The sequence below is a fragment of the Embiotoca jacksoni genome, unplaced genomic scaffold (genome assembly GCF_022577435.1).
Source record: "Embiotoca jacksoni isolate LCO1_2020_lvr unplaced genomic scaffold, fEmbJac1.0.p SCAF_10, whole genome shotgun sequence".
NCBI lineage: Eukaryota > Metazoa > Chordata > Actinopteri > Embiotocidae > Embiotoca > Embiotoca jacksoni.
In genome coordinates this window covers 12,964,440-12,973,123 of record NW_027185230.1, presented here as the reverse complement: position 1 = coordinate 12,973,123, position 8,684 = coordinate 12,964,440, and positions in this window count along the sequence as shown.

Sequence of the window (8,684 nt, the reverse complement as noted above, 5' to 3'; positions counted from 1 at the left end):
TTTGTTTTCGTTGCCTGATTTGCATATTTGGTTGTTTTCAAGACGTATTCAGGTTGGAGGACGGATAACCTAAAAAAGCCACAGTGGACTGGGGGGGAGGAGGAGGAAGGAGGAGGGAGGAAGGAGGAGGATCACTCGCGGTGTCTGGGTGAGATAGTGAAAGCATCGTCGCGCGAGCAGTCGGCGGAGCTGGAAAGGCGACTTCTCGGCGGAAAGCCCTCTCCTGCGCGTAAAAGGCAACAGAGGTCGCAGAGAGACGGAAAACGGCACAAAAAAAAAACGCTCTCACGAGCCTCCCACGTTTTTTTTTTTTTTTATAGGCTTCCCGTCGAGTCCGTTAAGCGCGTGCATAATTTTTTTTTAAATTTAATTTTTTTTCTCCTTCTTTTTTTTTTTTTTTATACCGCAAATGATTAAGCACGAGAAAATTATGAGCGAAAACATCTGGGTGCGGCACACTTTGGAGGAAAAGCTCTCGCCCCGCCGGAGGTCGTTTTTCTCCTCCTTTTGTGTCCCCCCGCTGAACGTCGTGGACATTTTGGATATTTTTTTTTAAATGTCCCGTGTCATTAATTCCGCACCAGTTTCGGACTGTTTCGGTTGTTGTTGTTGTTGTTGTTGTTGTCGTTCCTGCCGCCGCTGCTCTCGTCTTCCGCCTTCGCTGTAAGTTTTCGCCTCGAGTCAACATTTTTGGAAGATTTATTACTTTTTTTTTTTTATTTTTTTGTTTTTATAAAGTCTGGGGGGGAAAACAACCAACCGTGCACGTTTAAACAAGTTCTCGACCGGAGGACAATGTGCGCGCTGGGCCGAGCTTCGAGCTTCGAGCCGCTCTTTAAAGTGGGCAGAGCTTCGATAGCTTAGCTGCTAAGCGCTTAGCACCCCCCCCCCCCTCCACCAGAAACCTATTGAAAACTGCCGCGAAGCTCGCTCATGCTAAAGACCGACTTCTCGACGCACTCCCCGGATAGGAAAGCGAACTCGCCCGTAAACCTGGACGTCAGTTAAACGAGACACCGACTCGACAGTAATTAAAGGTAAGTTTCCTTTTTTTTTTTTTTTTTTTTTTTTTTGGGTTGTTTGTCTTTGCCCCCCCCCCCCTCCTCCTCCTCCCCCCCCCCTTTTTTACAACATGCTAACATTCATGCTAGCTGCGGAGTATCGGTGAGATCCGTCCCCCCCTTTTTTTTTTTTTTTTTTTTTTGTTCCGTCTTTTTTTTTTTTTTTACATTAATACAATTGATTTTTAAACTGCTATTATAACATTAGAGTCTCCCTCTAAATCCTACTGGTTTAGTAATGGTGGTGATTATACTCGTGGATTAATACAGCAGTGAGGGTTTTTTTTTTAGGGGGGGGGGTGTAAGGAGCTGTGTGTGTGTGTGTGTGTGTGTGTGTGTGTTTTCGGACGGTTTCTCATCCACAGCTGTACACTGCTGCACCTTTTTTTTTTTTTTTTTGTGTGTGTGCAGTGTTTCTCGATTGTTTCCTCTTCATCCCCAGTCAGCAGAAGATCCAATTTTAACGCTATCGGTCAATATACCTCGTTGCCACCCCCGACCTCCCTCCACCCTCCACCCTCCTCCTCCTCCTCCACCCTCCCCTCTTACACCAGTCCCAACAGCTGCACTGCAACAACAACAGCAGCAGCAGCAGTAGTCCCATCTTTTGTTGCGGAGCACCTTCAAGCCTTTCTGCTTCGACGGATTAGTCCGCCGTACACTCAACATATCGGCGTTTTCATTTTCTCACCACTTCCCTAATCAGATTACTGTCCGCACTTAGTTTCCCAGTCCAATTTAATCCTGTTAAGATTTTTTTTTTTTTTTTTTTTTTTTGGAGGTAGACTAATCTGTTGGTTTCGATTTTTTTGTTGTTGTTGTTTATTTTGTTTTTGCCATTGTCCATCCATGACCAGGTTTGACTTTGGTTTGTAAGTGGTTTTTTTTTGTAAAGTGGTCATCTCTGGTAAATGATGTCAGGAGATTTATTTCCAAGACTGGAGACAATCTCCTGATGCAAACAGGGTTCAGGTGAAAATAGCAGCAAGCCTGTGAAAAAAAGGGGGGGGGAGGTTTGTAGTTTTATATCATTCTTATGATGTAAAGCTTTTCCATGTAAAGTGAAAGTTTTTTTAGGCAAGAAATTCAAGTTATAAAGAATGTAAACTGATTTGCAACACAACAAACTTGAGAGGTTATCTCCCTTGTAAAAAAAATGTGAACTACAAACACTGCATTTATGTGAGTTGATAGAGAAAGCTTCTGCTGCCAATTGGAATTTGTGTATTTTTGTTTAAATATCTATCCTCATCTTGTAGCTTTTTTTTATTTTTTATTATATTGTTTGCAGTAATTGCTCACTCGTAAAGGACCACCTCCGTTAGCACATACTCTTATCACGATGACGGCTCTCGTCCTAGTGGCTAGACTTATCACCTCACTGCTGTGTTTTCATGTGCTTTTATTCTTTATTCTGGTGTGTGTTGCTTATTTTTTTTGTATATAATCTACCGGATGCCTGAAACTGCCCCCCCCTCCCCAACCCATCCCCGACCCCCCTCGGGATCAAGAAGCTTTCTTAAAATACCCGCGCAAACCCTGAGTTTGACAAGTGTCGTGTATTTAAACAGATACTGTATCTGATTAGCCTTCAAAGGCCTTCCTCGCTTTAATAAAAACGTAAACAGACAGTCGGAGCTATCAGCTGCCACTTGGTATTGTTGTAGGCCCCTAATCTCAGCAACTGATAGCCAGCTGTTCGCAGGGGTACCATCCAGGTATTCATTGACTCATGGGATGCATCATTTAACCTTTCAGATTTCTCCAGAGTTTGGGGTTATTCACTTCAAACAGGTCTTGAAGCCACATTTTCACTCATCAGTTGATTAATAAAAAAAAAAATATGCAAGTATTTGACTGGTTTGCAGGTGTGTTCGGTACGAACGACAGCAGTCTTCCTTCGGCGGTATGTTCCCAGGGAGGTACTGAATAACTCGGCAATCTCCTCATGTGATCATTTACAGCAGACCTGAAGTAGGAGTTGGTGATAAGGGTCACTCTCACAGCGGCTCTCTGCTGTACAGTTGTTTTTCTCACACTCGTACCAAAGTTGTTTTGTTGCACCGGCTCTGCCGTTTGTTTCGCCTCTTGGGACACCGAAGACCAGATAACCCGACAACAGCGGCAAAGCTGTGTTTCCTTATCTTTATTACACGTAAAATGTTTTACTCTGGCTGCAGAATGGTTCATCCAAAGTCCACATATATCTCAATTTAAATTGGACAAATAAACTACTTGGGTCAGCCATGTTAAAAGCGTTTTTTTTTCTTTTCTTTCTTTTAAATAGCCCTAAACTGCTTTGTGCGGCAGCTTTGACTTCCCTTGGTGGCGATGCCTTTTTAAAAGCCAAGTTGAAGGGCACCTTTGCTTCCTTAAGATGTTTAATGCCTGTTGAATCTGAACCCAGTGATTGATGATCCTCAACTGTGAACCAATGGCAGATCAGTTTAGAAGAAAATGGCTGTGATTTCTAAAGTAGGTGAGAAAAGTGATTTCCTTTTGAAAAAAATAGTACAGTTTGAACTCTGTGTGCACGCTACTAAAGTGATTGTCTGACACTTTAGACACTTTTTTTTTTTTTTTTTTTTTTTTTTTTTTTTTAAAGGTACCTGCATGTGTGACTAAACAAGTGCTCATTTCCTCTTCAGTACATGTAACCTTCAACCGATTTGCATGCCTTTCTGATGCCAGTAGGAAAGACAAATAGTCCACTGAGCACGTATTCAGTGACTAAATCACTCATGTGACGTTGTTGATGAGTTGGAAGGTGATCGAGTGTCGCGATCCTTAAACAATCAGCGAGAAACATCGTGTCGCACGAGGAAATGAGCCGGCGTTTGCCGTTTCAGTTTGTCCTCTGTGAACGGGCCAGAATGTGTGTTTTATTTCGAGCATTTGCTGCTGGCAGGTGAATAAGTCTTCGTGTCACAATTTGGTAGAGTCGAGGACAAAAAACTTATTCCAGTTCAAATTTCCTTTTGATGTTATCGTTTCAGCCAAAGCAAAACTACGTTTCGTCTGGACCGAGTGTCTTCACATCTTCATCATTGGTCTCCATGCCGACCATTTTTCAGCTGCTGTACTTTCATGGATTTGCCTTATTTTGTTAGTTTGAATTTGTCGTTGTAGAAATTATTATTATTATTTGCTCTTTGGTAAAGAAGCATTAGGCTTATTTTAGCAGGTATCTGCTAGCTTTTCAGTTATCTTATTATGCTAATTACCCCGTTAGATCAGAAAGGATTAGACAATTAATCAGTTGCTTGATCAATAGAATATTAATAGGCTGCTATTTTACTAATGAGCTGTTTTTTTTTTAATCCATTTGCAAGCCAGAAGGGCAAATCTTACATAGTTGCAGCTTGTGGGAATTTGCTGGTTGGCTTGTTAATTGATTGGATGTTTTTTGTGATAGTTATCTTTGGGTTTTGGACTGTTGGCTGATTTAAAAACAAGTCATTTGATGGCCTTGAAGGTTAGAAATGTTTGTACACCAAATGATTGATTAGATTGAGATAACTGAGAAAAATGACATACAATAAAATAACGCTGATAATGAAAACCCCTGGCCTCCTAGAATTGACTTTTTGAAAAGAGCGTAACAAAGTGTACCACCCCTCAGTGAAATGGAACAGTCCAGCCATTGTTTAACTGTAAAATGTATCGTCCCGTCTCGTATTATTTTTAACACCACATCACAAGTAATTATCACCGTATGGGAATCGGTGTGTCATCGTAGAGATTGTGCCGTTCTCGAAAACAGTGTCACAAACCAGTCAAATTGGACCACGTGCAGATACCGTTCGACGCTCCACCCCAGCAATTCAATAATTTAAAGTTCTTTGTGTCAGCAGCTCCTTTGTTGTCATTTTAAACTCTGCGGAAACACCTACAGCGTAATTGCCCTTTTAGAAATGTCATCAGCTCGGTGGGGGAAGCTCAAGTTGAACCAAGAGCGTCCTATATCTGGTGTCGTCAATGTGACCGGGCCCTTTTGCTCATCCGCACATTTCTTACTTTAGGTGTCAGAAGACGAACCCCACCTCCTTTCATTTTAAATTTTTTTTTTGTTTTTTGTGTGGATCGTGTCACATCTGTTCCAGCTTGACTTGCGACGCGGGAGACGATAAACAGAGTGGACACTTTTCAGCCAACTGCTGTTGCATCGCTCCGCTGGCCAAACAAGCGTCGGTGTTTAAACTGGTGCGACGTATTTGTTCAAGCTATTCGCGAAATGTGACGTTTGTGCTTGTGCTCCGACTGTTTTTTTTTTGGGTACACATTTGTCTGCGTGGTGTTGTTTTATTAGCGCTTTGGGCTTTTAAATGATCCCTCTGAATCCCCCTCGCAGAGCCCAGTGATAGCACAAAGTGTGTGTGTGTGTGTGTGTGTGTGTGTGTGTGTGTGTGCGCGCGCGTGTGTGTCATCAAGTGCTCATGTTGCTCCTTAAAATAGGTGAGAGCTTGAACAAGAGTAGAAAAGAATTGGATGTGATTTACAGACACCGGTTACCTTAGATTGGACCATTTTGTGGTTTAAACCACAACTTGGGGGGGGGAGCGACAGAAGTGTGCAGGAATTTAGCTTTTTTTTGGTTTGTTTTTGTGTGAAGATAATTGTCACAAAGCGGCATTATAAAGATTTTTTTTTTTTTCTTTTGTGACGCGCATGCACGTACAGAAGAGCGTTAAACCGAGTTCTCTGCGTCACAGTCTTGATAAAGCTCAGCGGGATAACTGACGCAGCACGGCCAACTTGATGAGTAGCAGGTTATTTTCAGACTAGGGATGTCCCGGGCTGATATTTATAATTCATGGCAACTTTTTTTTTTTTTTTTTAGTCCAACTGACCCATCTCAGGTGGAATAAAAATAAATAAAAAAAAAAAAAAAAAAAAAAAAAGCCCTTTTCGCACAAAATCTGGCTGCTCTTGAAGAGAAACATTTGTGGAAGATGCATCAAGCGTTAATGAATTATTTCACTTTTTAAAAAAAATTTTTTTTTTTTTGGCTCCCCATTAAAACTGAAAGTACCGTGCAGTGTTTCGTCTCTTGGCGCACGCTTTTGATTTACAACTTGAGGAGGGATTGCGGGACAGCAGCAACGTTTTAAGCACCATTTTATTTGTCGGGATTGATGTATCACTCAGATGCACGGTATGCAGGATGTGTTTATAGATTTTTTTTTTTCCTTGGTCTGTTGCCTGCTGGCTTTACAGATAGGGAGTGATGCACATTTAATGCCTGTAGATAAAGACATTGAATGAATAGCCTTGTAAAGAGCAACGGAGGCCTTTCACAGAGATGACGGCGACGGATGGTCCGCCACGACCTTTGGGAGTCTGCATTGACTCATTTTTGTTATTTTCTTTTGGTGGAAAATTGTAAATCTGCGTAACATTGCTCCCATTTTTTAATACATCTGTGCGTTCACCTTCTCCTCCCCTCCCTTCCCCTCCCCTCACCCAATGTTTCCTCTGCTTCTGTGACCCAGTTAGCAAATACATGCGTCTCCGCCTCATTCAGCCTTGCTGTCTGTCAGCAGGTACATTCGATTTGCTAAATAAAACGCCCCCCCCCCCCCCAAAAAAAAAATAAAAAAAAAAATAAAATAAAAGGAACAGCTCCAACTCACTGTACAGAACACGGGAACCAAATCAATTTTTTTTTTTTTTTTTTTTTTTTTTTTGACCTTTTTGTTAGAGGAACTTATGCAATGGAAAGATATTTTGAAAGGGTTTTGTTTACCACTGGGAAAGAAAAGAGGTTCTTGGAAGTAAACGCCGCGAGCAAATGTCTGTTGCAATAACAGCTGCAGATAAGCGGAGTATCTCTGCAACGAGCCGTCTCCATACTGTACAGCCATAACTGATTTTTATGCGCAGCGTGCCGGGGCGACGCATTGTCGGTTTGGTTCGTATGATATTCGAACTGAATTTTATTTACTGTTGCAGTAAAGCAAAGCCGGTGCGCTGAGAACGTTTTTTTTGTTTTTTTTTCTTCTTTTCATGAGGTTTGGGAACAGGAGCTGCTCATTGCAGCCTGGTTCATCCATATTCATCTCATACTGCAGAACATGTAGCCAAACAATTTATTTTTAATACACTTATGTATGAGGTAGCGACGAACCTATTATACATTTTAAGCTACAGTTTTCTCTCGGTAGCAGCTTGCGAATCTTTTTCTCGGAAACTTTTTTTGTTTTTGCCACTTTAACTTCCTCATACCTAAAAAAGATTAGCACAGTGGTCCTAAATTATTGGCCATGCTTCATAGCTGGAGAAGTTCAAATCCGGTTTCGGTGTCCAAACCTGCAAAATATCTCGAGTGTCTATTTGTGATTACGTTTTTTTTATTTATTTATTTTGTTGCGTGCTTTTTGTTCATAAATAACGTGCACATCATCGCCTCTGTATTTGCTCGTGTGACGGCTGGTTCACACGGGAGAAAAAAAAATGCAGACTCTGCGATACAAATGCTGTACGACTCATCTTGTTTCTGTTCCTTCGTCCACGTGTCATTGTTGTTTTCGCTTCTCTGACACATCCAATGAACACTGTGACGCACAGAAATCACAACTGCCGACACCTACTACGAAAGGAAGTAAGCGGCCCCTTTCAGTGCGGTTTATGATGCTCCTCGACGCACATCTGGTATTGGATACACGCGGACATCCCATCCCATCCCATCCCATCCCATCCCATCCCATCCCATCCCCCCTTATTAGCAAAATGACCAAAATGCGTCCTCCTTGTTCGACCCATCTCCGTTGTAAGCAGCTCCCTCTTAGCCGTGGTATCATTAAAGTGAGATTTGAATTTTGTTTGCGTCCACGGGCGAAGTGGAACCACTAAAAGAGGCGCCATGCAATCGCCGCAGCGGGATGCGTGTTTTTTTAATTTTTTTTTTAAACAGGCTGAACATCGGCGCTGCGTTCACTGACCCCGATAAGCCGTCGCCTCGCCTGTGATGTCAGGCGGCCGGTTACAGTTCTGTGAGTGGAAAAAACAAACAAAAAAAACCCCAACCAACAACCTCTACAAGCTGTGCCCACCTCGATTTGCAACCGTCGCTGACGATGTCGTGAAACAAACGCACCTCACGTCGTAAGCCTTCGCGTTCGCTCGCAACGCCCTTATCGGACGGCTGCCGGAGAGGACGAGCGGAAATTAGATTTCGCCCGCCGGTGTTTCTGCCGAGTCCGTTAGCGGAGCGAAGGGACTGACAGGCCGAGACGAGGAGCAGAGAAATTGGTATTACGGAGACTCAATTAGCCCAGTAATCAAAAATAATGACATTATTACCATAGCAAACGAAACAAACAAGCATCCCTGTTACTTGGCTCCGTTGACTTCACACAGATGTGAGCCCCCTGAGTTCGGTGGCAAAGTGAGGGCCGTCGTTTTCTTTCTCGTACTCTGCAGTGTAACAGATAAGTGTGGGTTTTCCTCGGTGCCTTTACTGTCGAGATGGTTATTATTCATAGGTTACAGATATAGATTTAAGGCGACGACGTGCGGGGAGATTGCGGTACACGCGTCAGTTTTAATTACAGTCGCTTTATCAGCAGGCGATTCTCTCCTGCCGAATCGCATGAATCCAATTGCGTGAAGCGCTTCCTCGTT